Genomic DNA, 25,952 nt, shown 5'->3' on the forward strand with positions numbered 1-25,952 from the left:
TTGTCATTATCGTGAAGTCTATTTAAGAGAGGAAGCTGAAGCACAGAGTGGTTAAATCATTTGCCCAGCATCACACAGAGTTAGGATTAGCAAAGCTGGGATTAAAATTCAAGCACACAAATACCAAACTTTTTACCTGCTAAGCCATGCTGCCTAATACTAGTTCAGCTGTGGAATGAGGCTGTTTGATATTCTAGCATTCATGCCTTTGCATAAGAGTGGGGAAGGGAAGGGACTGCAACACAAATTGCTTAAGAAACATTTTTGAGCACAAACTGTGTGGTCTAGTGGGAATTAGAAGTGTTCTTTTGACCAGCTACAGCTTTTTATTTCATAGTCAAATGCCCATAACTTTGGAATCTAAAGATGACACATAGAATTGATCAAGTAGGAATTTGGGATTTTACTAGAAAATTCAGGACCTAAGCCCACCAAGATTATACCATGCTGCAAATGATGTAATCATTCCAATATCATATCACTGCACAATAACAGATAAGCTAAGCTCATATTGCACTGTATTCTTAGAGAGAGAGAGAGAGAGAGAAACAGTGAATAAGACTGAAATGGGATTTTCTGCTTGGTTTGTTAATGAAATATCTTGAAAGCACTTTCCACAACAATAACAAAACGCTCCTGTTCTGGTAACGTAGACAAATTCCAGCTGAGTGATTACATTCCACCTAATTAAAAATTCTTTCTCTAATTTCAGATTCTCCATGTTTACGATGCTCTTTACCTTCTGTCCTAAATTGTTGTTTACTATGTTTTCCTGCTGCTAAATTCCTTGCTGCATTTCTCCCTGGAGGTAGTTGTATACTGATAATGGTTAAAATAATTCTATATGTAAAATATGCATGGAATATGTAAATATTTGTACTTTAACACAGGAATAAATCTAAATTAAAATGTATAAATATATTGTTTTCAGAACTCCTTGCAAATGTTTCACACAGTCAAAACTCCTTTTGAATATGGAGTTAAAGATTGGACACATAGTTGTAATTATTTATTAATCATACATCATACATTTAATATTCCCCAAGCTGCCATAAAATGTCTGAGGAGACGTGCTGCTAAGAATAACTTGCTCAGCATTGCAGTACAATGCAGACAATTTTCCACAGGGAAAGAAAAAAAGAAACATATCTTTTCACCTATTGCCAAGCAAATTGCTAACGATTTTGCCCATTTGAGCTGAGAAGTAATTAGTGGTATGGGATAGAGGCCAAGCATATCAAGAACTTGAAAATGTGTTCCTACTTATGTACTGATATGCCCATTTTGGATTTAGCTGTATTTCTGTACATTTTATGAATTTTCTTTAATTCTGTCACAATGTTAATATTGATAACTTGCCTTTCTGAAATAGCAATTTAAAAATAATGATCACATTTTCTCTAGATACAAATTGTAATTGTATGAATAATAATAATAACAAACTAAGCCAATTAGGTGCACATGTTAATTTGGGGATCTGACAGCTTAATCTGATTTTTCTTTTTTCCATAGTAACTAAGCCCTGAGCAGTACAGAGGCTCACACCAGCCTCAGAATATCATAATGCTTACAGCCAGTGGCAATGGCTTAATGGGCTAATCCCTGGCATCAAAACCTTAGCAGTATTTTAAAGCTCTAAGTGTCTTCAAGGTCATCTGATTTACTTTTCCTGACGTGATATTTAAACATTCAAATGGTGGCCTAATCCAATATTTCAAACCTCCAAGATAGACTAATATGTCTCTCTAGACAGTTTTTTTCTAGGGTTCAACTACTCTGAAAGTGGAATAAATATATAATTAAATGTATAATTTTATCCTCTGTTTCAGGAAGGATGGTAAGTTAGCACATGCCTACTTTTTTTTTTTTTTTTTTTGCATTTGTGTAATGTGATAACTGGCATGGGTCATGGACAAGCATAGAGCCTGAGAACCAGGGAAGTTAGAGATCAGCTATTCTGGACACTTGAAAGGCAGCCACCCAACCTGAGGGAAGAGGGACAGGAACATGATGGAAAGAAGTAGTCATGATCTCATCAGGCAGTCATGCTTGTAGTTACTGCCATTTTATAAGTGTATGGTCTTGACCCTGTCTGCTGTTAATGGTGAGTCATTCTTGAAAAAAAAAAAAGGCATAAGTTTATTTATTTTTAAAGATTTTATTTATTTATTCATGAGAGACAGAGAGAGAGACAGAGAGAGAGAGGCAGACATAGGCAGAGGGAGAAGCAGGCTCTTCGCAGAAGCCTGATGTGGGACTCGATCCCGGACCCCGGGATCATGCCCTGACTCAAGAGCAGATGCTCAACCCCTGAGCCACCCAGGCATCCCAAAGCATAAATCTATACTTAAAAAATACAGTATATAAAAACTTATGAGTGGTGTTCCCAGACAGGTAAATGGCATTCTAAGAAACAACAAATTCTGAAAACAAAGTAAGTTATTAAATCAGCAATTGTGATGTGTGTTTCTATGTGTGCTGTTGCTTTGCTAGGTTATTTGAATAATCCAGTACTCGAATACAACTCAATAATTTTCACTGTCATTTCCCAATGTTTGACTGTTTGTGGTAGGCCACAGTTCTTGCAAATACTTTAAAGGAGGGGATGTGACGAGAGAAAGATATGAACGTTGTGTGGAATACTCTAAATGAAATCAGAAATTGATTTAAACTCTGAATTAAAAAAAAACGACTCTAAATTAGCAAAAGCGATATTAACTTCAATGGCAAAACCGAAATCAGAGCAAGGAGAAAAGATATTTTCACCTCTAAAAAAGGAAATGAACTTATATGAAACAACATATATTCTAATGCCTAACTTAAAGATACTTTTGGAACCACTCTTAAAAATCCAGTCATGAAAAATGCAAAATGAAAGGTGTTCTATATCTGGAATATTTTTTATAAAACAAAGGTCACGTTATCAAGGAATTACTACCTTGTGTATTTTATTTTTTATTTATTTATTTATTTATTTATAAAGACTGTCTATTTTTTTTTAATTTTTATTTATTTATGATAGTCACAGAGAGAGAGAGAGAGAGAGAGAGGCAGAGAGAGAAGCAGGCTCCATGCACCGGGAGCCCGACATGGGATTCAATCCTAGGTCTCCAGGATTGCGCCCTGGGCCAAAGGCAGGCGCTAAACCACTGCGCCACCCAGGGATTCCCTACCTTGTGTATTTTAAAAAGTTCATTTTAGGGGATCCCTGGGTGGTGCAGCGGTTTGGCGCCTGCCTTTGGCCCAGGGCGCGATCCTGGAGACCCGGGATCGAATCCCACATCAGGCTCCCGGTGAATGGAGCCTGCTTCTCCCTCTGCCTGTGTCTCTGCCTCTCTCTCTCTCTCTGTGACTATCATAAATAAAAAAAAATTAAAAAAAAAAAAGTTCATTTTAAGCATAATAGCCTAAAGGACCGGATGACATCATCAAGATGGTGACATAGATTGTTCCTGGTTCCTAACTTCAATCTTCCTAATATGAAGACCAACTAGCCACTATGCAGACAGGACACCATTATGAAACTGCAGAGTCCAGGGAGGAGGCTGTAGGCCTCCCCTGGACAACAGAGACTGAGCAGGACTGCATTTGAAAGGTAAGAGAAGTGCTTTCACTTTAATCATACCCCCCCTTTCTGAGAGGGCACTGTACCTTACTAGGAGAGCCTCCCTGGCTCTACAATTTTTTCCCATGGGAAAAAGAGGACACACACACACACACACACACACACACCCTCCTCCTGGTCGACATCCAATTTCCCCAGCATTGTAGGATGCTTCCCAGGAGACTTACTTGGGTCATCCCTCACAGAGATCATGGGGAGAATCTGTGGAGTTCAACTACTGGGGTTAAGATAGAGACAGATAAGGGGGACAGGGCTTAAAGGAACTAGTATTTACATCTTGGCAGATCCTATTCCTGCTTGCAGTGGCATCTGAGCAGAGATCCCAGCCAGCATCTCTGTAGATCAGCAGACTGAAGCCAGTGACCCTGTCAGGCCAGGAAGCTTGGTTGGCATTTCAGCCTTATTTAGTTCTCTAGCCAGAGGGCCACATTAGCTGTGAAGCACATATTCTGGCCTTGCCTGAGCAGGAGAGGAAATTCACAGTTCTGCCCAACTACTAAGCACAGCATCCAGACCCACTCTTCAGGAATAGTGGCCACAAAACCCTGAAGCTGTGGAAGATATCTCATGGTTCTGCCTGGCAGGGAGCCAAGCCAGCAGCCCTGCCCATCTGTTGAGCATAGTCTCTTACTCCACATAGCCAGGGAGGCTCAAGCTTCCTGAGGAGCTTTGGAGCCCAACCTATGGTAATGACCCAGCTGCCAAGCCCAGCCTATAACCTTACTCAGTAGTAATAAAGCAGATGATATGGCCTTAACGGATGGCTAAACAGCTTGTGTCCTGACCCAAGCACGGAGCTTATCCAGTGACCTTGCTCAATCACAGAGCATATCCTGCAGCCCTACCTGACTGAGAAGCAAGGACAGTGAGCCTACTCAGCTTCAGAGCATGGTCACCAGCCTCACTTAGCCATGGGGTATAGTTAGAGGCCCCACTTGATCAGAGAGCCCAGCCAGCAACCTCTCCCAACAGAGGAGCATGGCCAGTAGCTTACTGAATTGTGAAGCCAGCCTGTAGCCCTGCCCAAGTTTGAGGCATGGTCTGCTGCCCTAATTGCAGAGTACAGACTAAGGTCCCATCTGACCATGAATTCCAGCCCACAGCCCAAATGGAGAGTCAAGCCAGGGATAACACCCAAGTTGGTGGGGACAAACTGAGGCCAAACCTGAACAGGAAGGATTGCAGAGTATAGCCCCAAACCCTATCCTATTGCAGCATTTCATCAGTGGCACTGCCCTGTGGGGAGTATAGCCTGCAATCCTACCCAACCAGAGGTGACTGCAGAGCCCAGAGAATGGCACCATCTAAACATGGAAAACTTGCCCAACTAGGTAGTGCACATAGCAGCACTACTTGAACACAGAGTCCAGCCAGAAGGCCAACTCAACCAGTGACAAACTCCACCCCCTCCCCAAGAGCAGGGACAGTGGCCCAATCTAATTAGAGACTCCAGTGGCAAGCTCCATCTGCTCACAGATGCTACCAACTGACTGAGTACCCTAAGCTGAGCTGGCTGGTGAAGGTCTTTCTGTGCTGAAACAAAAACTGCAGAATCTGAACAAGGAGAGTGTTTACTCAAAGGCAGATGCCAACACAAGAATAGAAGGATCACAAAGCATCAAGTAAATATGACACTACAATGGAATCAAATAAAGCTCCCATAACTTAGCCTAAAATGTAATCACTGAACTTTCTAACAAAAATTTTAGAGGGGCACCTGGGTAGCTCAGTGGTTGAGTGTCTGCTGTTGGCTCAGGTCATGGTCCTGGGGGGGTCCTGGGATCAAGTCCTGCATTGGGTTCCCCAGAGGGAATCTGCTTCTCCCTCTGCCTATGTCTTTGCCTGACTCTCTCTCTGTGTCTCTCATGAATAAATAAATAAAATCTTTAAAAAAAAATAAAGCAACTCTTAAAAAAAAGTTAGGAAAATTGTCTCAAGGAAAATCAGTGAACTACAAGAATATACAGACAACTAAATGAAATTAGGAAAAAGATTCATGAACAAAATGAGAACTTTAACAAAGAAATAGAAATCATCAGACAAGCTAAGTGGAAATACCAAAGCTTAGGAACACAATGACTGAACTGAAAAATTCAATAGAAAGCTTCAATAGCAGGTTTCAAAAAGCAGAAGAAAATTCAATTTCCAATTTCTATTGGAAATTATCCAGTCAGGAGAGCAAAGGGAAAAAAATGAATGAAACACTGTGAAGAGAGCCTAAAGAACTTATGGGACATCAGCAAAATAAAATAAATTTATGCATTATAGGAATTCTGGAGGGAGAAGAGAAGGGGAAAGGAGAAATGAACCTATTTCAACTATTGAAAACTAAGTTTTCAATGGAAAAACTCTGAAACTTTGGAAAAGAAATTCACATCCAGATTTATGAGGCACAAAACACTCCCAAAAGTTTCAATCCTAAAAGGCATAAACTGAGACATATTGTAAGTCAATTGTCAAAAGTCAAATAAAAAGAGAAAAATTGAAAGCAATAGAAAAACAACTGATAACATACACAGATACACCTTCAGATAATTTAACAACAGAAACTTTGTAGGCCAGGTAGGGTGACATGATTTATTCAAAATATTAAAAGAAAAAAAGTCCTATCAACCAAGAATGGTATACCCAGCCAACTCGTCCTTCAAAAATGAGAGAAAAATTCTTTTCCAGACAAATAAAACTGAGGGAGTTTATCATCATTAGGTCTGCCAAATAAAAAGTATTGAACAGTGTTCTACTACTTAAATTGAATTGATGCTAATTAGCATTGGAAAAACAAATGTATAAAAGTTATCAGTAAAGGTAAATATGTCGTTAAATCAGATTCTCTAACTGGTAATAGTATGTAAATCATTTACAATTATAGTTTGAAAGTTAAAAGAATAAACATACTAAAAATAAGTGTAACTGCAATAATTTATTACTGTATACACAATATACAAAGGATGTAAATTGTAACATCAGTAGCCTATAATGTGATGGGAGGGAAAGAAGTAAAAGTATATGTTTTCTGTATGCTATAGAAATTAAGTTGTTATCAGGTTAAAGTGGGATGTTATAACAGTAAGATTTTTAATGAAACCTCATGGTAACCACAAAAGAAAAACCTGTAATAGATACACAAAAGTCAGGGACACCTGGATGGCTCAGCAGTTGAGCATCTGCCTTAGGCTCAGCGCATGATCCCGGTTTGGGGGATTGAATCCTGTGTCCGGCTCCCTGCAAGGAGCCTGCTTTCTCCTCTATGTCTCTGCCTCTCTCTGTGTCTCTAATGAACAAATAAATAAAATCTTAAAAAAAAGATACACAAAAATCAGGACAAGAGAGTCAAGTTAAAGCATAACAACACAAAAAGTCATCATTTCATAAAGGAAGAGAACAAGAAAGGAAGAAAGTAATAAAGGATCTACAAAGCAGTCAGAAAACAATGAACACAATGGCAATAGTAGGTTGTTACCCACCAATAATTACCTTAAATATAAACAGATTAAATCTCCAGTTAAAAGACAATGAATGGAAGAATGGAGAAAAAAATAAGATCCACCAATATGCTGCCTACAAGCAACTCAATTTAGCTTTAAGGATGCAGACAGGCTTAGAGTAAAAAGGTGGAGAAAAGTCTTTTAAGCCAATGATAACCAAAAGAAAGCAGGGGTAATAAATACTTATATCAGACAAAATAGATTTTAAGCTTGAAATGGTCACAAGTGATAAAGAAGACCATTATATAATGCAAAGGTGGTCAATGCTTCAAGAAGATATAATGATTATAAGTATTTATGCTCCTAATATAGAAGCACCTAAATATAAAAAACAAATGCTAACATAGTTAAAAGGAGAAATAAACATCAATACAATAATAGTTGGTGACTTTAATAACACACTGTCAACAAGGATAGATCATTCAGACAGAGAATCAATAAGAAAATAGTGGATTTGAACAATGCTATGGACCAAATAAAATTTAACAGATATTTACAGAACATTCCATCCAAGAGCAGCAGATTACACATGCTTCCAAGGAGAGTTGGAACATTTTCTAAGATAGATTGTGTGTTAGGCCACAAAAATGACTCAGTTCATTTAATAAGATTGAAATTATATTAGGTATCTTTTCTGATCATCGTGGTATGAACATGGAAAACAATCACAGGGAGAAAGTCGGACAATTCTTGAATAGATGGAAAATAAACATGACACCCTTGAACAACCAACGGATCAAAAAAGAAACAAAAGAGGAACAAAGATTAACTTAAGGGAAATGAACATGGAAACACAACATACCAAAACTTCAGAGATAAAGCAAAAGCAGTTCTTAGAAGAAAGTATAGCTATAAATGTATATATGAAGAAAAAAGAAAAGTTTCAAGCAAACAGTCTAGCATTACACCTCAAGGAACTAAAAGAAAAGTAATTTAAGCACAATATTAACAGAAGGAAGAAAATAAAAATCAGAGCAGAAATAAATGAAATGGAGAATATGAAAGCAATAGAAAATGTAGAAAAAAAACCCCCAAGTTTGGCTCCTTGAAAAGATAAACAAAATTAACAATTCTTTAGCTATTATAAATGAAAGAGGAGACAATACAACTGATACCACATAAATAGAAAGGATCATAAACAACTAATATGAGGAATTTGACACCACAAATTGGATAGCCTAGAATAAATGGATAAACTTCTAAAAGCACACAATGTATCTAGAGTACATCATGAAGAAATAGAAAATCTGAACAGACTAATAGTGAGTCAAGGAGATCAAGTCACTAATCAAAAACCTTCCAACAAAGAAAATCCCAGGACCAGATGGCTTCACAGGTGGATTTTACCAAACATTTAAAGAAGAATTAATGTCAATTCTTCCCAAACTCCTCCAAAAAATTGAAATCGAAGAGGAGGAAACTCTTCCAAACTCATTTTCTGTGGTGAAATTACCCAGATACTAAAGCCAGATGAAGACACAGGAAAACTACAGAGCAATATCTCTGATGAATATCCTTCCAAAAATTCTCAAGAAAATACCAGCAAACTGAATTCAGCAGCACATTAAAAGAATCATACATCATGATCAAGTGAACTTCATCACTAGGATACAATGATGGTTCAACATATCAACAACAGATCAACAAATGTGATAGATCACATTAATGGAAAAAAAGGTAAAACTCATATGATCATCTCAATAAATACAGAAAAAGCATTTGACAAAATTCAACATCTTTTGATGATAAAAATTCTCAACAAATTGAGTATAGATGGAGTGCACTTCAACATAGTGAGGGCCCTGTGTTACAAACCTACAGCTAACATCATATTCAGTGGTGAATAGTTGAAAGCTTTCCTTCTAAGATCCAGACTAAGACAAAGGGCCCCTACTATCACCGCTCTCATCCAGCCTATTACTGGAAGCCCTAATCAGAGCAGTGAGGCAAGAAAGAGAAATAAACAACATCCAAATTGAAAAGGAAGAAGTAAAATTGGCTCTGTTTGCAGCTGATATGATCTTATATGTAGAAAGATGTAAAGAAAAGATAACTAACTCATCAGTCATTATTCAGAAATGCAAATGAAAACCGTAATGAGCTAATATTTCACACTCATTAGGATGACTTGTTTTTTTTACAAGGTAAACAAATAAAAGAGAAAAGAACCACTGTTGGCCAGGAGATACAGAAATTAGGATCCTTGTGCATTGCTGGTGGGCTTGTAAAATGATGTAGCTACTATGAAAACAATATGGAGGAAATGAAATGACTGCAACCTCATGTTCACTGTGGCATTATTTACAATAGCCAAGACACGGAACAACCAAAGTGTCTGTCAGTGAATGGATAAATATGTGAGATGTGTGTGTGTGTGTGTGTGTGTGTGTGTGTGTGTTACTAGACCATAAAAAAGAAGGAACTTTTGTCATTTGTAACAATATGGACAAAACTTCAGGTTATTGTGCTAACTGAAATAAGTCAAATAGAGGTAAATATTATATAATCTCGTATATGGATATTAAAAAACAAACTCATAAAGACAGATTGTAGATCGGTGGTCACTGGAGCAAGGGCGTGTGGGAGATGAGTGAATGTGGTCAAAGTATGAAATTCCTATTATCAGATGAATAAATTCTGGGAATTTGATATACAGCATGGTGACTATATTTAATAATCATGTATTATATACCTGTAATTGCTAAGAAATTTAAACATTTTTAAAGTTTTTAAAGTTATCACCACACACAAAAATATAACTGAGATGTAACCTTATTGTAGTAATCATTTCACAACATTTGTGCATACCAAATCAACTTGTACATCTTAAACTTACTCAATGTTATGTATCAGTTATATCTAAGAAGAGTTGGAAAAAATAATAAATTTTAAATATTTCTAGCACATATCTTTCAATTTCTAAATAATTCTTTTTTTTTTTTTTTTTTTAAAGATTTATTTATTTATTCATGATAGACATAGAGAGAGAAAGAGGCAGAGACACAGGAGGAGGGAGAAGCAGGCTCCATGCACCGGGAGCCTGACGTGGGATTCGATCCCGGGTCTCCAGAATCGCGCCCCGGGCCAAAGGCAGGCGCCAAACCGCTGCGCCACCCAGGGATCCCTCAATTTCTAAATAATTCTTAAAATTAATATTAATTTAAGGTTTCTGTTCACAAATGTCTATATGGTAGAGGTCATTTTTACATGGTATTGAATTATATAACCTTATCATAATATATTGCATTATAGTAATAATAAAAACCATGTGTTTTTTATTGTTTCTTCACACGGAAAATCTTTGAAAATTTTAGTGCAATCCTATCACAGAAAAATAATTTTCTATTATGTTCACTCATTATTATTTTAAAACAAAAATCCAGAAGCCGGGCAAGAAGGCGGAGGAGCAGGGTCCTCACCTCACCTGGTCCCCCCGACTCACCTGGATAACTTTCAAACCACCCTGAAAACCTATGAATCTGACCTGAGATGTAAAGAGAGGACAGCCGGATGCTACAGAGAGAAGGGTTTTCGCTTCTAACGAGGTAGGAAGGAGGAAAAAAGTAAATAAAAACTAATCCAGTGGGGGAGGGGCCGTGAGGAGCCCGGCTAAGGAGGCAGAGGCTCGGGGACCGGAGAGCCCCACCCGGAGAAGCAGGAACCTTCAAAATCCGTGATTCTTCCCCGACGGAAAGGCGCTCAGCAGGGAAACCGGGCAGGATCGCAGGGGGCAGGGGCGCCTCCAGCCTCCCGGGGCCACTAGGAGAGCAGGCGCCCGGGCAGAGCGCGCCCACACCCGCGAGCTCTGTAATAGGCTGGAGCGGGTGGGGCCTGGGGAGCAGCCGGGGGTCGGGGGGCTCCGGGAGGGGGCGCTAAGCCTGCGGCCTCCAGCTGCAGGCCCGGATCCCAGGGCAGGGAGGGGGACACAGCCCAGGATCCTGCGCTGTCCCCCGGGCCGGGCGGAGGCGGGGAGAGCACAGAACGGCGGAGGCTCCTGCCCCCCACCCCCGCACCCCCCGAGGTGTGCAGGTCAGCACCCTCCCCCGCCCTGCACCCAGGCCAGTGCGGACTGGGAGACCGTGGTAGTTACTGGGGGAGCTGACTCCAGGTCTGGAGAGCTGGCCGCCCCCAGTGGTGGTGTTCCTCCTGGTGTCACCCTGTACCTGGGAGGGGTGGGGCCACCAGGGAACACGGGCCTCAGGGGGTCAACAGCTCCCACTGAGCCCAGCATCCGGCGGGGGAGGGGTGGGGGGCAGGTCCCTCAGATGCACACCCCTGAGAATCAGCACAGCAGCCCCTCCCCCAGAAGACCTGCTGGAAGGACAGGGGAAGAGCAAGTTCTAGACCCAGCAGTGCTGGAAAGCTCCAGGACCAAGGGGAAAATCGAGAGAACATAGTATATAGAACTAGAGGGTACCCCTCCTTTCTTTTCTTTTTAAAATTTTTTCCCCATTTTTCTATACAACTCATTTTTATAACAGACTAAAAATCTCCAATATTTTTTGCCTTTACCCACCTTAACTACAATATTTTACCAACTCTTCATTTTTAAGTTTCTTCCTTTTTGACTTTAAAATTTCTACAATTACATGTCTTAGATATATTTTTCACTTCTGGATTCCCTTCAACATATTCAAATTAATTTTGGGAGATATACAAGATATGTGTTTTTGTTTTGTGTTTTTTGTTTTCTCTTTGTTCTACAATGGTGGAAGTTAATACCCAGTTTAGACCCACAGTCTAAAACATGACTAACATACACTCAGAACCAAGTGAAATACCATGCTGGTTCATTCTGTGAGATTATATTCTCTCTTCCTTCCCATTCTGCCCCCTTCTTTTATCTTGTATATGTTTTGGTGGTCAGTATTGGAGCTTTCAATTAGATGTCAGAAAGCCAATTCAGAAGCACATTTATAAAGCTATTGGTGACTCTGGAAAAAAGCATAAAGGACTCTAGAGACTTTGTTACTGCAAAATGGAGATCTAATCAGGCCGAAATTAAAAATAAATTAGTGAGATGCAATCCAAACTAGATGTCCTAACAGCTAGGGTTAATGAGGTGGAAGAAAGAGTGAGCAACATAGAAGACAAGTTGATGGTAAGGAAGGAAGCTTAGGAAAGAAGAGAAAAACAAGAGACCACAAGGAAAAGTTAAGGGAAATAAATGACAGCCTCAGAAGGAAGAATCTAGGAACACCTGGGTGGCTCAGTGGTTGAGCGTCTGCCTTGGGCTCAGGGCATGATCCTGGGATCCAGGATCGAGTCCCATATCAAGCTCCTTGCAGGCAGGGAGTCTGCTTCTCCCTCTGCCTGTGTCTCTGCCTCTCTCTCCCTCTGTGTATCTCATAAATAAATAAATAAATAAAATTTTTTTTTAAAAAAAAAAGAAGGAAGAATCTATGTATAATTGGGATTCCAGAATATGCCAAGAAGGAGAGAGGGCCACAAAGTATATTTGAACAAACCATAGATGATAACTTCCTTAATTTGGGGAGGGAAACAGGCATTCAGACCCAGGAGATAGAAAGGTGCCCCCCAAATCAATAAAAGCCATTCAACATCTCTACATTTAATAGGGAAACTTGCAAATTCCAAAGATAAAGAGAAAACCCTTAAAGAAGTGAGAGATAAGAGATCCCTAACTTATATGGGGAGAAATATCATATTAACAGCAGACCTCTCCACAGAGACCTGGAAGGCCAGAAAGGGCTGGCAGGATATATTTAGGGTCCTAAATGAGAAGAACATGCAGCCAAGAATACTTTATCCAGCAAGGCTGTCATTCAGAATAGAAGGAGAGATAAAGAGCTTCCAAGATAGACAGAAACTGAAAAGAATATGTGACCACCAACCTGGCTCTGCAAGAAATATTAAGGGGGACTGTAAAAGAAAGAGGAAGCCCAAAGAAATAATCCACAAAAATAGGGAAAGAATAGGTATTACAATGACACTAAATTCATATCTTTCAATAGGTACTCTGAACATGAATGGGCTAAATGATCCCATCAAGAGATGCAGGGTTTCAGACTGGATAATAAAAACAAGACCCATCTATTTGCTGTCTACAAGAGAGTCATTTTAGACCTAAGGACACCTCCAGCCTGAAAATGAAAGGGTGGAGAACCATTTACCGTTCAAATGGTCCTCAAAAAAAGCTTGGGAATCCTCATATCAGATAAATTAAAGTTTATCCCAAAGACTGTAGTAAGAGATGAAGAGGGACACTAAATCATACTTAAAGGATCTATCCAACAAGAGGACCTAACAATCATGAATATTTATGCCCCGAATGTGGGAGCTGCCAAGTATATCAATCAATTAATAACCAAAGTAAAGACATCTTAGATAATAATACATTAATAGTAGGAGACTTCAACACGATACTTTCTGCAATGACAGATATTCTAAGCAGAACATCTCCAAAGAAACAAGAGCTTTAAATGATGCACTGGACCAGATGGATTTCACAGATATATATAGAGCTTTCCATCCAAATGCAACTGAATACACATTCTTTTCAAGTGCACATGGAACTTTCTCCAGAATAGACCACATACTGGGTCACAAATCAGGTCTCAACTGATACCAAATGATTGGAATTGTCCCCTGCATATTTTCAGACCACAATGCTTTGAAACTAGAACATAATAACAGGAAGAAATTTGGAAGAAACTCAAACATGTGGAGGTGAAAGACCATCCTGTTAAAAGATGGAAGGGTCAACCAGGAAACTAGAGAAGAATTAAAAAGAGTAATGGAAACTAATGAAAATGAAGATACAACTGTTCAAAATCTTTGGGATACAGCAAAAGTGGTTCTAAGAGCAAAATACATCGTAATACAAGCCTCCCTCAAAAAATTGGAAAAAACTCAAGTACACAAGCTAACCTTGCACCTAAAGGAACTGGAGAAAGAACAGCAAGTAAAACATACACCAAACAGAAGAAGAGAGATAATAAAGATTCGAACATAACTCAATGAAATAGAGACCAGAAGAACTGTAGAACAGATCAACAAAACCAGGAGTTGGTTCTTTGAAAGAATAAGATAGATAAACCATTAGCCAGCCTTATTAAAAAGAAAAGAGACTCAAATCGATAAAGTCATGAATGAAAGAGGAGAGATCACAATCAATACCAAGGAAATACAAATGATTTTTTTTATTTTTATTTATTTATGATAGTCACACAGAGAGAGAGAGAGAGAGGCAGAGACACAGGCAGAGGGAGAAGCAGGCTCCATGCACCGGGAGCCCGACCTGGGATTCAATCCCGGGTCTCCAGGATCACGCCCTGGGCCAAAGGCAGGCGCTAAACCACTGCGCCACCCAGGGATCCCACAAATGATTTTTAAAAACATATTATGAGCAGCTGGAAGAAATGGATGCATTTCTGGAAAACCACAAACTACAAAACTGGAACAGGAAGAAATAGAAAACCTGAACATGCCAATAACCAGTGAGTAAATTGAAGCAGACATCAAAACCTCCCAAGTCACAAAAGTCCAGGGCCAGATGGCTTCCCAGGGGAATTCTATCAAACGTTTAAAGAAGAAATAATACCTATTTTACTAAAGCTGCTCCAAAAGATAGAAAGAGATGGAATACTTCCAAACTTGTTCTACGAGGCCAGTATCACCTTAATTCCAAAACCAGACAAAGACCCCACCAAAAAGGAGAATTATAGACCAATATCCCTGATGAACACAGATGCAAAAATTCTCAACAAGATACTAGCCAATAGGATCCAACAGTACATTAAGAAGATTATTCACCATGACCAAGTGGGATTTATCTCCAGGATGCAAGGTTGGTTCAACACTCATATAAAGCAATCAGTGTGATAGATCACATCAACAAGAGAAAAAAACAAGAACCATGTGATCCTCTCTATTTAGATGCAGAGAAAGCATTTGACAAAATACAGCATCCATTCCTGATCAAAACTCTTCAGAGTGTAGGGATATAGGGAACATTCCTCAGTATTTTAAAAGCCATCTATGAAAATCCTACAGTAAATATAATTCTCAATGGGGAAAAACTGAGAGCCTTTCCCCTAAGATCAGGAACACAAAAGGGATGTCCACTCTCACCACTGCTATTCAACATACAGTACTAGAAGTCCTCGCCTCAGCAATCAGGCAACAAAAAGAAATAAAAAGCATTCAAATTGGCAAAAAAGAAGTCAAACTCTCCATCTTCACAGATGGCATGATACTGTACATAGAAAACCCAAAGACTCTACCTCAAGATTGCTAGAACTCATACAGCAATTCGGCAGTGTGGCAGGATACAAAATCAATGCACAGAAATCAGTGGCGTTTCTATACACTAACAACGAGATGGAAGAAAGAGAAATTAAGGAGTCAATCCCATTTACAATTGCACCCAAAAGCATAAGATACCTAGGAATAAACCTAACCAAAGAGGTAAACGATTTATACCCTAAAAACTACAGAACACTTCTGAAAGAAATTGAGGAAAACACAAAGAGATGGAAAAATATTCCATGCTCATGGATTGGAAGAATTAATATTGTGAAAATGTCTATGCTACCCAGGGCAATGTACATGTTCAATGCAATCCCTATCAAAATACCATGGACTTTCTTCAGAGAGTTGGAACAAATAATCTTAAGATGTGTGTGGAATTGGAAAAGACCCTGAATAGCCAGGGGAATATTGAAAAAACCAAAACTGGGGGCATCACAATGCCGAATTCAAGTTGTACTACAAAGCTGTGATCACCAAGACAGTGTGGTACTGGCACGAAAACAGACACATAAATAAATGGAACAGAATGGAGAACCTGGAAATGGGCCCTCAACTCTATGATCAACTAATATTCGACAAAGCAGGAAAGAATATCCACTGGGAAAAGGAGAGTCTCTTCAATAAATGGTGCTGGGAAAATGGCACACATGCAGAAGAATGAAGTTAGACCATTGTCTTACACCAGACACAAAGATAAATTCAAAATGGCTGAAAGATCTAAATGTGAGACAAGAATCCATCAAAATCCTAGAGGAGAACACGGGCAACACCCTTCCTGAACTTGACCACAGCAACTTCTTGCAAGATACATCCATGAAGGCAAGAGAAACAAAAGCAAAAATGAATTATTGGGACTTCATCAAGATAGAAATTTCTACACAGCAAAAGAAACACTCAACAAAACTAAAAGACAATCTACAGAATGGGAGAAGATATTTGCAAATGGCATATCAGATAAAGGGCTAGCATCCAAGATCTATAAAGAACTTATCAAACTCAACAGCAAAGAAACAAATAATCCAATCATGAAATGGGCACAGACAGAACAGAAATCTCACAGAGGAAGACATAGACATGGCCAACAAGCACATGAGAAAATGCTCCACATCACTGGCTATCAGGGAAATACAAATCAAAACCACAATGAGGTACCACCTCATACTAGTGAGAATGGTGAAAATTAACAAGACAGGAAACAACAAATGTTGGAGAGGAGGTGGAGAAAGGGGAAACCTCCTGCACTGTTGATGGAAATGTGAATTGGTGCAGCCACTCTGGAAAACTGTGTGGAGGCTCCTCAAAGAGTTAAAAATAGATCTGCCCTACGACCCAGCAATTGCACTGCTGGGGATTTACCCCAAAGATACAGATGCAGGGAAACGCCGGGACACCTGCACCCCAATGTTTATAGCAGCAATGTCCACAATAGCCAGACTGTGGAAGGGGCCTCCGTGTCCATCGACAGATGATGGATAAAGAAGATGTGGTCTATGTATACAATGGAATATTACTCAGCCATTAGAAATGACGAATACCCACCATTTGCTTTGACATGGATGGAACTGGAGGGTATTATGCTGAGTGAAGTAAGACAATAGGAGTAGGACAATCATCATATGGTTTCATTCATATGGGGAATATAAGAAATAGTGAAAGGGATTATAAGGGAAGGAGGGGAACTGAATGAGAAAAATTAGAGAGGTAGACAAACCATGAAAGACTCCTAACCCTGGGAAACGAACAAGGGGTAGTGGAAGGGGAGGTGAGTAGGAGGTTGGGATGACCGGGTGATGGGTTATGAGGAGGGGACTTGACGGATGGGCACTGGGTGTTATACCATATGTTGGCAAATCGAACTTCAATAATAAAAATATATATCTTTTTAAAAAAACCCAAAGACATTCTTTGAAAGAAGATATTCAAATGACCAAAAAGCAAATAAAAAGATTTTCAGTGTTACTAATCATTAAGGAAATGCAAATCAAAACCATAGGATAACACTTTACATCTACTAGGTTTTTTATTGTGTTTTCTTTTGTTTTTTTTTAAGGAAAATCTTAGTGCTAGCAAAGATGTAGAGAAATTAGAATCTCACACCCCACTATTGGGAATGCAAGATGATACAACTACTTTATAAAGTAGTATCTGGCAGTTCCTCATATGGTTAGAGATAGAATTACCATGTAACTCAGAAATTCTACTCCTAAGTATACACTCAAATAATTTAAAACATCCCAATGCCCAAAAACTGACAAAAGGATAAACAAAATGTGCCTTATTCATACAAGAAAATATTTGGCCATGAAAAATAAACTACTGATGCATGCTACAACATGAATGAATATTGGAAAGATTATGCAATGTGAAAGAAGCCAGTCACATATTATATTATTTCATTTATTTGGCATATCCATAATAGACAACTCTATAGAAATAAAGAGCAGATTCCTGGTTGCTTAGGTCTGGGGACAGGGATAGGGGAAATAGAGGGATAAAAGAGTGATAACTAAAGGATGGGGGGTGGTGAAACTCTTAAACTCTCTGTGATAATGGTTGCATATTTCTGAGAATAAAATAGAAAACCGTTTAATTTAAATATATAAATAAATAAATAAATGAAAACAAAAATAACATCTCATGAAAAATACAGAAAATTTAAGATTTCTGTGAAAATTACCGTGAATTCTTATTTCTAGTTCCTTAATCCCAAAGATTAATATCATTTGGGTACTTGGAAACATTATTAGAGAGTGGCCTGGTCTGCCTATCATAATGTATTTTTTATTCACAGAATAGTTGGAATTCACAAATTTTTACCTATTTTATTTTTGGTAACTTTTTGACAATAGAATATTCTGGCATCAACACATATATACATATACACACTTCCTGGAAGATGAACGAACACGTATTGTGAAAAACTGAGTCCTGAATTCCCATTTCTCAAGTTGGTGATGAAAATGTAACTTGCACAAGTATTTGCTGTCACTTTTCAGCCACTGTGGATTTTCTTATTGTCATTGACAATAAGAAAAATGTACAAACCAGAAATAACAGTAGTTACTTCAAAAATTAGTATTAGTAATTATTATTCTGCCTTAAAATGAAATGGAATTTGGATACATTCAACAACATGGACAAACTCTAAGTATATTATCTAAGTGATATAAGCCAGATACAAAAGACAAATATTGTGTGATTCCACTTATGTGAAGTACCTAGAATAAACAAATTCATAGTAACAAAGAGTAGAATAGAAGGTATCAGGGGCCCAGGGGAGGGAAAATGGGAGTTATTGTTCAATGGGCACAGAATTTCTGTTTAGGATGATCAAAAAGTATTGGATAGCAGCTACGTTTGCAGAACATTATGAATGTACTTAATGTCACTAAACCATATACCTAGAAATAGTTAAAATGGTAAATCCTGTGTTACACACATTATGCAACAACAAAAATAACCTCCCAAATTAATATTCATTTACAAACTCTGGACCAAAATATGATTTAATATATTTAGCTACAAAAGATGCATTTATGTATCACTATGAAGCATGAGTTTTCATCTAGATCCCATGATTTTTGTAAATTATTTTTGCTGTGTATATTTTAAGATTTCCTGTATATATATAAAGTGTGCAGTGGTAGCTCTTCACATGTTGCTTTCATAACAGAAGAATTTCATTCACATTAAACATACACATATGTCACTTCTATAGTAGAAGAAGCTCATATGCATTTATATCAGTTATCAAATTTCAAATTGAAAAATTGTTATGCTCTGGCAATGATTTGATTTCTTTTAAATCCAATTGACAGAATTTAAGTAAAACTTTTGGGAGTTTTTTTTTTTTTTAATCTCTAAAGATTTTTTTTTTTTTTCATGAGAGACACACACACAGAGAGAGAGGCAGAGACACAGGGAGAGGGAGAAGCAGGTTCCATGCAGGGGGCCCAATGTGGGACTTGATCCCAGGTCTCTAGGATCAAGGCCAAAGGTGGCGCTAAACCAGTGAGCCACCTGGGCTGCCCTGGGAGTTCATTTTATTGAAAGTGATATATCATTATTTGGAACATCTTTGTTAACTTATTTGTAAAAGTGAACACTAAAGATGTATCTGTTTTCATGGAGATAATATGATTACAAGTTTTGTGTAGCATAATTTATGGTTAAAAAAATGGTTTCCTAATAAATTAAGAAATTTATGGAGGAGCCATGTACAGGAAATTTGTTAAGGTACACTCATAATTTAAATTCAAACCAGCTATATTATTCTATCCTTTGAAATATAAGCTATCATTATCCAAATTTACAAATATTCTGTACATACACAGAGAACTGAGCTACAAAATTTCTTTGAAAGAGCTAGTACCGAACACACACACATTATCATGGCAATATATATTTTCTTTTCTTATGACACATCACAACATCGATTTTAGATATGTTTGAGCTTAAACTGACCAATTTGGTAAGTCATTCTAATTGTCCTACAGTTATATTGATTTCTTTTGTAGCCAAGTTCCTTAATATTTCATGTTGTTAAAAAACAATTAGAAGTATTTAATAACTGTGTTAGAGTGGAATTTCAATTTTTGAAGCTTTGAAAGGAACTACAATTACTGAAGACAAAGCATGAAAACAAGTAGTCATCAAAATTTATTCCTACAAAGGAAGCAATTGAGCAAATTAAATAAGAATGTAAATGTTGTACATGATTTAGCTTTAAAATCCTATAATTGTATTTTGGAACATCTCATCTGGTAGAAAATCTTTTGATGGAGCCTCTGGTTTTTATTTGTATACATTTATTTTCTGTATCACAGTAAAATGAAATTGAGAGGATCAATGATTTTCGAGGATTCAAATTTGGCAAAACATTCGAAAGAATAATAAAAAGTGTCAACTCATTGACAAGATCCAACTGTAAAACTGTTGAACATTGTTACTTTGAATGGAGCGAAAGGATATTTGAGATGAAATATTTCCATTTAAGTATGAAAAAATAAAATTCAGACTATCTTGCACTTAGCAGAATTTGCTCTGAACAGACTATGGCCCTCAGTGCTATAAACAGAATATTTTTTCAAATATTATGTTCTACATAGAGCAATTAGGGGTATCAAGAATTTCAAATCTATTGACCAAAAGATGCCATTGTGAGGATGCATCTAGGTAATATTATGATAAAACCATTTTACTTTGCTTTAAGAACACACATATACATTATTTAGATTTTTAGAAATAATTTCATTTTATAACTATTTCTGTACAAAACTAGTTTCTAGGCCTGTATAAACAAAATCAATGTTGGTGACTATTTCATAAGTCATATTACTTAAATTATTTCGATGTTTTTTTTCATTCTCAAAAGTATACATGTGAACAAAAATTGATTTTGGACAGAATGATTGGGCAGGTAATAATAATATAATTGCTACTTTAGATAAACAGAAATGGAGCCCAGGGAGGTAAAGTAACCTTCTCAAAGTTACACAGCTAACAAGTGCTAAAATGATATTGAAAAAAATATTTTTTTAATGTAATAATAAACTGTTACCTATTGGGCATCTCCTATGGACTGAAGAGCATATTTGGTGCATGACATATACTCTTTATTTCTCAAGAGAAGCTGTAAAGCAGATTGTAATTATTTTTTATTCTTATTTTTATAGTCAAGGAAATTGAGGCTTACTGAAGTAAGATAATGTGGCCAAGATCAACAGCTGGTAAGTGAAAAAACTGGATTTCCTTCTGTCTGACCACAAGCTCATATCTCTTACCCATTTCTTTTTTTTTTCCTTCTGCAGATTTATTGAGATATAATTGACATATAATATTGTGGAATTTTAAGTCGTACAATGTGATGATTTGATATATGTATGTAATGCAAAATATTTACCAAAATAAAGTTAGCACATCCTGTACCTCACATAATTGCCAGCTTGTTATTGTTATTCAGACCCATTCTTAATGGAAGTTTTAAACAATTCCTAGGAAAACATGAGATACACAGAAAAGGAACCATAATCATTACTTTGAAAGTAAAGGGACCAAGGTTCCTAATTAAGTAAAGATTCCCAGGTTCCAAGGTTAGCTAATCAAAAAGGACAAAGAATGGTCAACATGGTAGACTGTCTCCCATTACCTGTGGCTTCACTTTCTGTGGTTGCAGTCACTCACAGTCAACGGGGTCCAGAAGCACATGATCTTCGAGATGCATGGTTAGCAGGTCAGTAGTATAGCCTAATGCTATGTCACAATGCCTGTGCCACTCACTTCTCTTCATCGCATCTTCTAGGCATTTAATCATCTCACATCATCGCAAGAACAAGGGTGAGAATAGTACAAAATTATTTTGAGAGCGAGACCATCTTCACATAACTTTTATTTACAGTATATTGTGCTACTTGTTCTATTTTATTATCATTGTCATTGATCTCTTGCTCTGCTAATTAGACCCAGTAAGTTTAATAAATTAAACTTTATCATAGGTGTGTCTGTAGAGGAAAAAACAGAGTACATTAGGTTTGATATTATCTGCAGTTTCAGGCATCCACTGAGGGTCTCGGAAACTATCCCGCATGGATGAGGGAAGACTACTATTCCCAGCATGTAAAGAAAATGAATTTTAAGTAAATAAGCCTAAGTTAACATTCCAGCTCTATAACCTACCAGCTGAGCAATGGTGAAGCCTAGTTTCATGATCCATGAGCTTCAGTCTATAAACAAAATGGCAAAAAAAAAAAAAAAAAAAAAAAGAAATGTCTATCTTATAGAGTGGGTTGAGAATAAAGTAAAGTAGGGTTTAGAGAATAAAGTGAAGGAGCACTTAAAAACAAACTTAGAATAGTGCTTCGACCATTACTAGTATTGAACAAATGTTATCTATTGTTATTATTGTTCATATTAACAACAATGTAAAGCAGTCCTTCTTTGAGAAATGGCTCATGTGAGTCTGCTTGCTAATGCCACAGAAACTGCCTGCATCACCTTACGAATTGTACTTCGTTTCCTATATGTTTACCTTGGAAAATAACTATCAAATAAATATGTGGGTTACCTGATGAGTGGATAGGATGTGGGAGATAGCATTTTTTTAAAGATTTGTTTATTTATTTATTTGAGAGAAGAAGAGAGGGCAGAGGGAGAAGGAGCAGATTCCCGGCTGAAAGTGGAGCCAGACATGAGGCTCGATCCCAGGACTCTTAAGTTCTTGACCTGAGCCAAAATCAACAGTCAGCTGCTTAACTAACTGAGCCATCCAGTCACCTCCAATGACAATGTTTTAATAGGCTAAACCAGTTATAATTTTTATCATATTCCTCTCCTAAAAATTAGGGGGATTCCTCCCATAGCACATTATCCTATCTTAATGAGTGAATGGAATCAGGAAATCAAAATGATATAGCTTGTCCCTAGATAGAATCATTTTAAACACTTTTATTCTGCTGCCAAGATTATTTAGCATTATCCTTGGTGGGAGGGGTATAGGCAGTGAATTTGGTAATACGATTTTATTATTGGCATCAAAGTTTATGTTTCTTGTGATTGTCTTTCAAGGTAAAAAATGTCAAAGTTGTTTTTCTGCCCCACTTCTCTAAGGGCTTAAAAAGTACATTTTTAAAATATTTATTTATTTATGTGAGAGAGAAATAATGTGGTGAGCAGGGTGAGGGGCAAAGGGAGATGGAGAGAATCTCAAGCAGACTCCCCTCTGAGCACAGAGCCTGACATGGGGCTCTACCTCACAACCATAAGACCACAACCTGAGCCAAAATCAAGAGTCAGATGCTTAACTGACCAAGCACCCAGGTGCCCCTAAAATTTATTCCAGAAGCAATGTTATACAATTACATTCTTGAAGCAACATAATGCAAGGTAAGGAACATTTGGCATGACAATCTAAAGATCTGCCATCTTACTAGAAATATGAATTTTACTAATCTCTTAGGTTTCTAAGCCTCAGGTGCATTATCTGCTAACAGAAATGATGTTTGGGACTTCAAATGGAATAATACAAAATAGAGACGCTGTAAACTGGAGAACTTTGGAGGTAGTTACGCCATGTCACACATCTTGTGTGGATATTATATGAGACAAAAATACTAAATGTTTTATATTTCTAATACACAAGAACATTATATGTACAATTGTTACAAAGATTAGATGGTTTAATCTGCTCAAGTAGCTAATAATGAACTTTTATTTGTTTCGTTCAGGAACTCATGGATATTGAACCAGACAGTATGTTGCAATGGTAAATAAAACAGAAAATATCCCTGCTTCATGGCATTTACCATCTACTAGAAAAGTTGGACATAAACACTCACTTAATTATATAATTAAATGTTGTGATAACTTCTGTGAAGTAAATTAACTGGCTCCTAAGAGACAGAATAACAGCTGGGGAGTGGGAGCTAAGTTGGACTGGAGAATTGGTGGGTATAATATTTGAACTGAATCTTAATAGATGAGTTGCTTTTAGCTAAGTGAAGACTGTTAACGGATGGGTGAGAAGAGGTGAAGGAGCTGTATCAGTGGAGAAAATAACATATGTAAAACCTGAGGCAGGCACAAGGTTCGTGTTCTCTAGGAACCTTTTTGAAACTGGTTCAGTGATGCTGTCATGTGCAAACATGAGATGGAGTTTTAAGATCTAGACAGAGGCCAGATCCTGCAGATCGTTTGGGGCCATGTTAAAGAGATTGGGTTTTATCTGAAATAGAAAGCAAAGCCATTGAAAGGGATAGGAGAGGGAACCTTTTCATATTGGACAAATTTATTTTCAATGACCATGAGGCATTTAAGTGGCTGAGTCAAGTAGTTAACTGGATATGAGCTTGTCATTCTGGGGGTTAGGATTGGCAATATCAATTTGGACATCATTAGCACAGACAGTATTTTTAAAATCATGAGAATGAATGAGACCACTAGGTTGAGAGTCTAAGAAAAGAACCCAAAGAACTTCAACATTGAGATGTTGATAAAAAGAGTAACGAGGGCAGCCCAGGTGGCTCAGTAGTTTAGTGCTGCCTTCAGCCCAGAGCGTGATCCTGGAGTTCCAGGATCCAGTCCCATGTCGGGCTCCCTGCAGGGAGCCTGCTTCTCCCTCTGCCTGTGTCTCTGCCTCTCTCTCTCCTCTCTGTGTATTCTCATGAATAAATAAATAAAATCTAAAAAAAAAAAAAAAAAAAAAGGAGTAACGAGCAAAGGAGACTAAGAAAGAATTGCCAAAAATATAAGAGGAACTGTGGTGTCAAGGCATCAATGAAGCCCATGGTTTTGACAAATAGTGGCCACTTGGGTCAAATCTTCAAAGTCCATTATAGAGGTCAGTGTCAACTTTAGCAACAATGAGTTAGATGGAGTGTTGGAGGCAGATGCCAGATTCAAGCGAGTGGAAAGGCAAACAGAAGGTTCAGAAATAAAGCCAAGGCCAGAGGAAAGTTTTTAAAAAAGATTTAAATACAAACAGAAAGAGAAATACAGAGCAGTAAGTGTGGGAAGATGAGATGCTTAAAACAAACAAACACACAACTTTTTTAAAGACCAGAAGTAGTAGAAAACGCTTATATGTTAATAAAACAATCCAATTGGAGCAGAGGTTTAAGATGAAGGGGAGAGGAAGAACAACTGAAGATGTAAATTCCTTGAGAAGGTGAGAGAGCCCAGGATTCAGAATAGAAGTAGAGGGCCTCTTTGTTAGGAGAAGTGGTTACTGATCCTAATGATGTGGTGATACAAATTTACTCAGCTGCATGAATCTCTTCATTGATGCCCAGCTTCAAAGATACAGCCTAGAGGCAGGTAATTGGGTTGATGTCATGTGGAGTTTTGCCAGAGCAGTTCATGAGATTGAGAGATCAACAATGGCAATTTACAAGGGGGTGCTGATAGCAGGTTGGGCTTGGGACTTTTGATAATAGACTGATGCAGACTTGGTATTTGTAGTAGTGAGCAGCATGTGGCCTAACTACTTTCGAGATGTGTCCTGCGATGTATATTCAATTTGAAGGCTAATACCTGTTTCTTTATTGCTACTTCTGAAATATATCTAGGCATGAACATTTTAGTAGCTAAAATGTAGTGCCAATTTTTCTCATTCGGCATTCTTCAGTCAAGTAAGTAAGTAAGAATAAGCATTTTTATGGATCTCTATAAACATTATTTTCATTTTGAATTCTAAAAATGGGTCTTGTAAACACCTTTTCAAAATTTTATTCCAAGTTGGTCTTCACGCAAAGACTGAGCTCATTACTAAGACTGAGGGCATGGTGGCTGTGAAGAACAATCACAGGCTCAGGGGATGAGTGAGTGGGCAATGACTCTGGGGCAGTCACTTTCACTTAGAACACATTTCTAAAAGTGTTGCTTCTGGAAACTTCCTAACCACTGGGTATCACAAATGATTACTTGGCCTACTGGGTGAAAGATGTCACAAATTAGCTTTAAGAAATTTAAAAATATGAGTCTAAATATGAATGTAAGTTAGATTAGAGTGCACATGTAAAGGAACTGATTTTTAACATTTTTGGATAAGATTTCCCTGTTTACAATCTACTCTC

The 25,952-nt window shown here is 37.7% G+C and overlaps 1 long non-coding RNA gene across 3 annotated transcripts in view; it reads left to right on the forward strand.

Annotated features, from left to right (window-relative positions):
• Positions 1-24,583, forward strand: part of LOC118355021 (uncharacterized) — a 93,913-nt gene extending 69,330 nt beyond the window's left edge. For all 3 annotated transcript variants that reach the window (XR_007411362.1, XR_007411361.1, XR_007411360.1), the window contains exons 7-10: positions 713-808; positions 10,494-10,655; positions 21,060-21,113; positions 23,607-24,583. This is a non-coding gene — a long non-coding RNA (uncharacterized LOC118355021). The remainder of the gene's footprint in view (positions 1-712; positions 809-10,493; positions 10,656-21,059; positions 21,114-23,606) is intronic.
• Positions 24,584-25,952: the final 1,369 nt, after the last annotated feature.

The sequence above is a fragment of the Canis lupus genome, chromosome 6 (assembly GCF_003254725.2).
Source record: "Canis lupus dingo isolate Sandy chromosome 6, ASM325472v2, whole genome shotgun sequence".
NCBI lineage: Eukaryota > Metazoa > Chordata > Mammalia > Carnivora > Canidae > Canis > Canis lupus.